This window comes from Durio zibethinus, chromosome 10 (assembly GCF_047325235.1).
Source record: "Durio zibethinus cultivar Kanyao isolate XHJ-2024 chromosome 10, ASM4732523v1, whole genome shotgun sequence".
NCBI classification, from domain to species: Eukaryota; Viridiplantae; Streptophyta; class Magnoliopsida; order Malvales; family Malvaceae; genus Durio; species Durio zibethinus.
This window is the reverse complement of record NC_143171.1, coordinates 19944973-19954127: the sequence shown is the minus strand read 5'-3', so window position 1 is coordinate 19954127 and position 9155 is coordinate 19944973. Positions and strand designations below refer to the sequence as shown.

The 9155-nt window shown below is 31.9% G+C and overlaps 1 pseudogene; it reads left to right on the top strand.

Annotated features, from left to right (window-relative positions):
* The first annotated feature begins 4765 nt into the window (after window positions 1-4765).
* Window positions 4766-7364, top strand: LOC111292529 (pentatricopeptide repeat-containing protein At4g17616 pseudogene; annotated as a pseudogene).
* Window positions 7365-9155: the final 1791 nt, after the last annotated feature.

Here is a 9155-nt window from a genome sequence, read left to right as displayed (position 1 = left end):
ATATTTGAATACCATGATACCCCTGAATATCGTAAGGTAAAGCTAGTGGCCATCAAATTTAGAAAGCATGGATCCTTTTGGTGAGAAAATCTGAAGAAGCTAAGTGAAAGAGAAAGTAAAAAAAAATTACAACTTGGGAAAAGATGAAAAGAGAGTTAAAGAAAAAGTATCTCCTAAACATCTTTCGACAAGATATCTTCTTTAGGCTTTATAACTTAAAGCAAAGAGATCTCTCAATGAAAGAGTATACGACTAAGTTTGACCATCTCATGCTAAAATGTGAATTGGTGAAATAGAATGAGCAAACTATTACCCAGTATATTGAAGAATTGAAGATTGAGATAACTAATATGGTGTAGCTACAACCCTATTGGACTTTTAATGATATATGCAAGCTTACCCTTCATATGGAGAGACAAAAAAAAGAGGCTTATGGTAGCAACTTAAGATTTGGGTCTCTAGAAGGTTATATCAATGAAGATAGCTCATCCAAAACTGTTGTTCCTTTTAAGCCCATTCTAAAGTAGCCTTGAAAGAAAGATAAAACCTCAACAAGTAAGTCTCAGTCTAGTGCGCTGACCAAAAAGTATTTTAAATGTCAAAGGCTTGGACATATTACCTTAGAATACTCAAACAGAAAGATTGTGACTTTAGTAGAGAAAGACTTAGAGAAAAATAAAGAGGAGCTTGCTGAAAAGTTTCAAAACCTTGAAGAGGAAGAAAAGGAAATCTATGGTGATTGTGGAGCATCTTTAGTCATACAATATAGTTTGAGTACCGCACCTACTAAGGAAAAAGATTGATTGTGTAAAAACGTGTTCCACATTCAGTGCACTACCCATAAGAAGGTATGCGATGTTATAATTAATAGTAAAAGTTTTAAAAATATTGTTTCTATCTTTATAGAGCAGAAATTAGGCCTTAAGGTAGTGGATCACCCCCAATCATATAAGTTATATTGGCTGTAGAAAGAGAATGAAATCAAGGGTAATAAGAGGTGTTTGGTTCTTTTTTTCATAGGAAAAAAATCAAGTAGTGGGATCTTGTTTTATCTTAAATAGACTTTACCTATAATCGCTTACAAAATCAAACCATTGGTTGTAGCCCTTTTGAAGTGGTATATGGTAAGAATTTAATCAATCTTTTAGATTTAGTTTCATTCCCTACTAATCAATAATTTAATAGAGATATAAAAAAAATGACTAAGGGTATCAAACGATTACATGAACAAGTTAAAATTAGAATTTTACAAAAAAAAAAAGAAATATAAAAGGGCAATAATCATGTATCGAAGACATATGAAGTTTAAAGAACATATTTGGTGTAGGATTACTTGCACAAAAAAAGGTTTTCACAATGAAAGTTTGGCAAATTACAACCTAAAGCAGATGGTTCATTTAATTCTCCAATGCATTGGGGAGAATACCTACAAGATAAAATTTTTTGACACTTATAAAGTATCTTTCACCTTCAATGTTACTTATTTGTCACCCTATCATGACGAGAATACTAGTTCAAACTCAAGGATAAGTCTTTTCTAACCAGAGGAGATTAACATCGAATTGTCTGCACATCATACAACTTAGGTTGAGATTAAGACAGACTTATCCAAAAATAAGATGGGCCTATCCTTGATCCAAATTCACTCAATTAATATAAAAATAAGGTGTGCTGGAATAAAAAAATTATGTTTACACTAGCTGAAAAAGAAAAGCATGAATATATATATGAGATTATAGTCAAATTCATTATCATGTAATCTACAGAAGTAAATTGACAGATTATATTCACATGCAAATATCATGATTTTAGGCATGATTCTAGCAATGTAATATGAAAGTTTCAATGCTTAAAGGGATGTTTCTAGCCTATATATTTTCTATTATTCTTTGGTAGAAGCAAGAATAGAGTTTTCTTTATCCTTAAACAATCTTCTAGATTATTTTTTAAGTTCTGTATCTCTCAGGTGAATTTTTTAAAGTTGTGAACTTTTATTGTTTTGTATCCTTGATTAGAATCCTTAAGGTGACGTTTCTGTATCCTTTAGTTTCTAGTCTTGGTGGTGAACTTTTATCCCTTTTAATCCAATAATCATAATTTATCATTATTCAAATCATTGTGAGTTGTTTTATTTGTGAGTTTTTCTGTTTGCAATTAATCTCCATATCTCAATCATTAATTATCGGCATCAGATTCTAATTTTTTTTAAAAAAGTTATCCCTTATCAAACTAGATAGATCGAAATCCATCAGATACAGATTGTTTTGCCATCCCTAGTTATCTACCCCATTTATTACAAAATTTATCTAATTAAAAAATACAAAAAAAAAATAAAAAGAAAAAAGTGAAATAGAGTGCCATATAGGCACTTTCATTGACCTTTTTTTTTTCCTCAAAATTTATCTAATTAAAAAATAAAAAAACCAAAACTTGATACATGAAAAAAAAAAATGAAAAGCAAATTGAGTTAGCACATGACATTAGTAATAATGAGTTTTTCTTGCAAAATTTATTTTATGGATATTATTTTTGAATATAAATTATATTTTTAATTATATATAAATTTAATATTTTTATTAAATTTAAGTATTAAATAATAATTTTATTATATAATATATAAATATAAAATTAAATAAATAATAAAATATATTTTTATATATATCATGAAGAAGCTCAGGGTAAAGCACCCTAAACCCACCTTTGACCCAATTTTGATTTCAAAAGAAAAAAAGCCATCATGACCCCGACTCATTTCTAATCTTCAAACAAAAAATCACTTATATTGGATTGAGACAGGTCGAATTCCATCAAATACAATTTTTTTTAGCCATCTCTAACTCTAGTGACCAATTTTCTTACGATATTTATCTAATTAAAAAAATTAAAAACATAAACAAAAGAAAGAACCAAAAAGGAAACTAAATATGAGATCTCACACGAACCATTCATTGACTGTTGATCTTTGCAAACATAATTAAAAAAAAATACTAAAATAGGTAATTAAAAACAATAAAATAAAAAAGTTCACAAAAAAAAAAAGAAGAAAAATGGCCAAAGCAAAAAAAAAAAAAAATTAAATGGGAATCATATGGACATCTCCATTTAAGGATGACAACGGATAAGATCTGGATAAGTTTAAGCTTCTTTCGATATTGACTCTTTCAACTTCAACTTTTACTTGATGTCATTTATTATTACTTTTATACACAGCCTCCACTTAATGCATATATATATATATATATAACATGCATTCGACTTGACTTAATCAGATATTAATTCAATAATTTTAATTAACATAATATTCATAAAACATTAATTTTTATATAAATTATATCTTACTTATATATAATTCTAGTATTTTTATTAAATTAATTCATTAAATAATAAATATATTAATATAATGCATATATAAATATAAAATTAAATAAATAATAAAATATAAATTTTTATATATCCTGGGATGAACCACGTTAAATCCATTTTTGATCTGACCATGATTTTCAAAAAAACCACCCTACACTGATCCAATCTAGATTAAAAAAATGCTTCTATTGAATCAAAACAAATTAAAATCTATCAAAAATAAATTATTTTATCATCTCTACTTACATTCACTCTATTTCTTATAACATTTATCTAATAAAAAAGACAAAAAAAAAAGCTAAATAAAGTGCAATGTAACTCGTTCACTAACCTCTTTTTCTTATAAAATTTAAAATATACATTTTTTAAAAATAAAAACTAAAAAATTAAGTTAAGAAAAGAAAAATAAATCGGCTGTGACGTTGATACATTTATTCATCATTTTTTAGGGTTTTGAATTATCCAATTAAAAAAAAAAGATAAAAAATATTTTTTAATCATTAAGAGCAAAGAGGTCATATTATTTTTTAAAAATAATAAATATAAAAATTTAGAAATATATAAAAAAGCAACGGATGACTTACGGCAAGTCTGGCAAAGAATCAAGATTAATAAAATTAATAGTACGAACTTTCGTTTTTGAAACATGACACGTCTGAGGACACTCCAATTTATTTTTGTTCTTTTCCATTCAAAAAAAAAAAGAAAACACTCCGGTGGTTGCAGTTTATGAAACCTGCAAATCCCTTTCCCGGTGAAAGTTGGGCTTGCTCAATTTTATTATCCTTAACAAGGACATTGTCCAGGCTGGCTCCAGAGACTGAAGATTGAATGATATTTTTGCAGGTAATCTACTTTCCATTTTGTACTCTTTAATCTCTCCTGTTTTCCTTTTCAAAGATTCCATGTGGTTCCAAACTCAAGGCATGAAATGATTCTCTTTGGTTTTTTTTCTTTTTTATTTATGTTATAAAGTTATTTTATTTTCTTTCTCTGCAATTTGATTATCCAGTTTTTATGGAGTTCAATTCGTACATGGAAAGTAACAGTTTGTTTGTTTACTTTCAAGTAATGGAGCATTGTAGCTCTAAAATTTGACTTTTTTTTTTTTTCACTTGCAACCAAGTAAAGGATTAATTGAAAATCTGCAGGGCTAATTTTTCTTGTTGTTTCTTGCATTTCTCATATATTTTTTTAAATATTTGGATGTTATAAAATCATGCCAGTGGAGGATTAGCTGGAACTTTGTTTTGAAACTTCCAGGTCTTGCTCTTTGTAATGCTTTCTCCACTCATACATTGTGAATGTGTGGATATTGGGCTTTTGTTTTGCTTCTTATGCATTAAGAAATTAAAATTAATCCAAGTTTGGTGCAGGTTGCACGTTAGTACCATTTATCTGAATGGCACTAAACTTTTCAAGGAAATTACTGGCGAATCCTTGCTTCATTAGTCGCCATTCTTGCAATTCCTTGTGGGGTTGAGTTCAAATCGTGACACAAGGGTTTTCCTTAGCAAAGGTTTTGGTTGGTTCCAAGCATCTGATATGATATGCAGACCTCGATTGTTTTCATCCTCTTACCTGTTTAGAAAGACAAAGTTGGGAAGGTTCTTCCTGTGCAGTTTTGTTGACAAAGCTTGAAAATGCTTTGAAGGATCTCAAACTGGATGAAGCATGTGAAACTTTCAATGATTTTAAAAGGTTGTATGGTTTTCCTGACCTTTTGCTTGTTAGTAGGTTCATCACTCAACTGTCCCACTTGACCAACCATCATTCCCCACAAAGAGCTTGTGATTTGGTTATGGTATTCTTGCAAGATAAATCATATCAACTTCAGCCTAACATCTTGGCTAAGCTAGTTCTCTCTTTAGCAATAGTCCAGATGTCCATTCCATCATCAATGATTCTTAGGTTGATGCTGGAAAAGGAGATACTACCTCCAATGAATGTACTATGGTTGGTGTTCCTGCATATGGTGAAGACAGAGGTTGGGACATGTACAGCATCCAATCTCTTCTTGGTCCATATTTGTGACTATTACATAAGATTTTGTTCAGGGAAAAGTCATTGCTCAAACTTGCTGAGACCTGATACAATGACCTTTAATTTTATGCTTGATGCATGTGTTAGATCTACATCATCTCTCAAAAGTCAACAAATTATAGAATTGATGTCTCAAACTGGGGTTGTTGCTGATGCACACTCAATTAATATTATTGCTCAAATCCATGAAATGAATGGGCAGAGGGATGAGTTGAAGAAATTTAAATATCATATTGCTCCTACACCAGTGCCTTTTGTTTCTCATTATAGGCAGTTTTATGAGTGTTTGTTAAGCCTGCATTTTAAGTTTGATGACATCGATGTTGCTGCCCAACTTGTGTTGGACATGAACAGATCTTGGGAGTCTCATCCTACTGGAGATCTTAGGAAGGATTGCCAGAGGCCTTGTTTTGTTCCGATTGGATCTCAAAATCTCAAGAATGGACTGAAGATACAAATTGTGCCTGAGCTGGTGCAAACAAGTTCTGCTCCCAAGCAGAAGGTAAATCACATCTTGTTATTTATAGGGATAAGAAACTTCTTCATGGCCTCTGGCCAAGCTCATTAACGGATACAAGAGGCATGAGAAGATTATGAGCTGTCAAAGTTTTTACTTAGCTTAAAATGGGAGTTAGGTTCATTAGGTGGATCAAGTTTTTTTTTCGATGTGATTGACGCATACATTTCATTAGGCTGGATGGAGATTGCCCATGACATTGTGGATGACATGGAATCTTCTGGTGATCCCTTGGGCTCTAGTACATATATGCACTCCTGATAATCTATTATAAAAGAAATAAGTCTGGGGAGGTAAATGTACTGCTAAAACAAATAAGGAAGGCTGGTTTGGATGTAAATTTGTCCAACAAGATTGTTATCTCCAAAAAAGTGCCAGAAAATGTAGGTAGAAGTTCTCCTTGCATAAAGAATCATCTTCTTTTTGTTAACCAAGTCAGGCTGAGTGTCTTGTTCAAGAAATAAGTGAGGGCAGAAGGCAATATCTCCTATAATTTATGAATTGAACTCTTCTTTTTACTTCTTTTCCAAGGCTAAAATGATGGGGGATGCACTGAAGATATACTGAAGAATGCAAGACATAAAAATCCAACCCGCTGAACATACTTTTGCATAGCTGGTATATGGGTATTCTTCAGTAGAAATGTATTGTGACATTACCATTCTGTGGGATGACATGAAGGGGACCTTGGATAGCAGGAATTTACCCATAAGTAGTGATCTGTATGAGTTTTTGCTACTGAACTTTCTTCGAGGTGGATACTTTGAAAGAGTGAAGGAGGTAATTGGTTATATGAAAGAGTGTAACATGCATATTGACAAATGGATGTATAAGAGTGAATATCAAAAGATCCATAAAAATCTTTATAGGAGCTTAAAAGCATCAAAAGCTAGAACTGAGGCTCAAAGTAAGAGGGTTGAGCATGTTCAGGCATTTAAAAAAGGGGCTGGCATTAACTGAAGATTTCAAGTATGTTGGGTGTTTGGGTGATTGGTTCATGGTGATGTGTCCTTTCAGTGTCAAGATTTGATCTTTGACTTTCTACAAGTAAGAGCTGAACTTGAATACTGGTCTTGAAACCTTTATAACTCTCAAAGCCCGAGGAATAAGTTCATCTTCATTCATTGATCTTTCTTATTGGATCTATGTTGGAATCCACTCTTGTCTTGCTGTACTTTCTCTGTTCTGATAACTATTGTGTTGATGAGAGGATGGCTTTACCTTAAGAATTATGTCTCATTTGCAACCAAAGTTGCACTCTTGACTCTTTCCTCTGTAGAGTCAGATTTGGTAACATTGTGTGGTGTGCTTTCCAGGAGGTCAGGACAAAGGACTTTATTTATTAATTTTTTAGATTCATTACTCTTTATACTAAATTATGTGAATAAAAATAATTTCATTGTTTGTTCTCTATAAATAACAAAGGTGTAATTGAATTCTCTCTCTCTCTCTCTCTCTCTCTCTCAGTTTGAATTTTTAGATTTGTCCATTGTTATGTATTGTTTTAAATTGCTAGTGTTTAAACTTTCATTCAAAATCTCATAATTATGAGACATCAAATAGTAGAACTTTTGAAACTTTTCAAGACAGAAATGCCTTATGATTTGACAATGTATGTAACATTGAACCTTCCATCTTTTTTTTCCTTTTTTTTTTCTTTTTGCTCATCATTTCATTTCCCCATGAAATGTTATTTGGTGTTATCCTATGTTGGTTAGGTTAGAGAGTTTTATGGCTCTATGTTATGTTGGAACTCCTATTGCCAATTGGTGTGGACTGTGTATGCCTAACATGGTATTGAAGGCCAATTCTGTTGCTCTATTTGTTATTTGTTACTTGTTACTATTATTTTTGGCCAATCTCCACTTGATAATAAGTTACTATTTGTTGGTGACTTGGGGTGGGCATATTGTGTGAAAACAACGTCAACATCAAGTGTTGCCATGTAATTGGGGGTGAGGAAATTGACCTTCGTGAGATTTTTAATGTTTCCATTCCTCCGAACTACAAAAGGGTAACCTGATTCATTGAAAACCAGAATTCATGTCATTAGCGCATACTGATATAATAAGCATCATAGGCTTTCTCTGTTAGCAGGGCAATGGGATTGAGCACATGGTTGCTGTCTGGAAGCAAGCGGAGCTGGAACCTCCCCTTGTCATAGCTGTTTTCTGTTCATCGGGAAGATAGCACTCCCAAAAGCTCCATTATTTGAGTTGGCAGAATGGTGTCCGTTGGATTCTTGAAACTTTCCCAAATATGGTTAGAATCATTAGCTGCAAAGATGAAATTCCCGGTGTTGGGCATGGCAGCATAAGCGGCCTTATCTACCATAGAATTGGTTTCCAGATTTCTGTCTTGTGGAGTAGTAAGAGTGAATTGACCATCAATGCCAAGCTCAAGTTTTGATTCTTCCGGGGTTGGCTTACCTTCATTTGCATGCTGGTTCAATCCGGTATGGCATCAAACCATGCGGCAAGCGGAAAGAGATTTGATCACCAATGCGATGAAATCCAAATGCAAATTCCTTAGAAGGTGAATGCCATGGAGAAGAGTCCTCAGAGTCAACAAGAAATGATCCTAAACTGATATTTGCAGTTTGAGCCGATACCAAAACTGGAAGAGCAAAGAAAAGCAATAGACTGAAATTGTGAAGAGTAGAAGCTATTTACATGATTTGGAATGGGATTATCAAGCAGGACAAGGCTTGAGGTCTAGATTAATCAGAATCATGTAAATAGTTTAGAAAGAGTATTTTTCTTCGACAAAGTCATTGCATTGGCACGCTCAAACAATCATTAACTAATTAATAAAATAGGTAAAATATCAATAACCAAAGTTGAGAAATTTAGGTGTTTGTGCGATTCTTTGCAACTTTTTTTTTTGTTATTATTATTTAACTCCTGTATATAGCCCTATTATCAAATTATCTAGTTGCTGAAAACCTCTTATTTTCATTCTGGATTTTGTTAGTAGTAATTCCTTTTTATCTTCTTTCTTTCTTTATGAATAGTATTAAAAAAGTTATTTTGATGATACGCCTTGCTGGATATATCTAACATTTTATTCCATTACTAGTTTGTCATAGACTGAGCTATGCCCAACTTTCTTATCTACTATTTTTTAAAAACAATAAGATGGCTTGGCCAAGAAAAACATAATCAACATTAAAGGCTCAATCTAAATTTGACAGGAAAATGAATAAAAACAAAAACAAAAATTAAAAAATTTT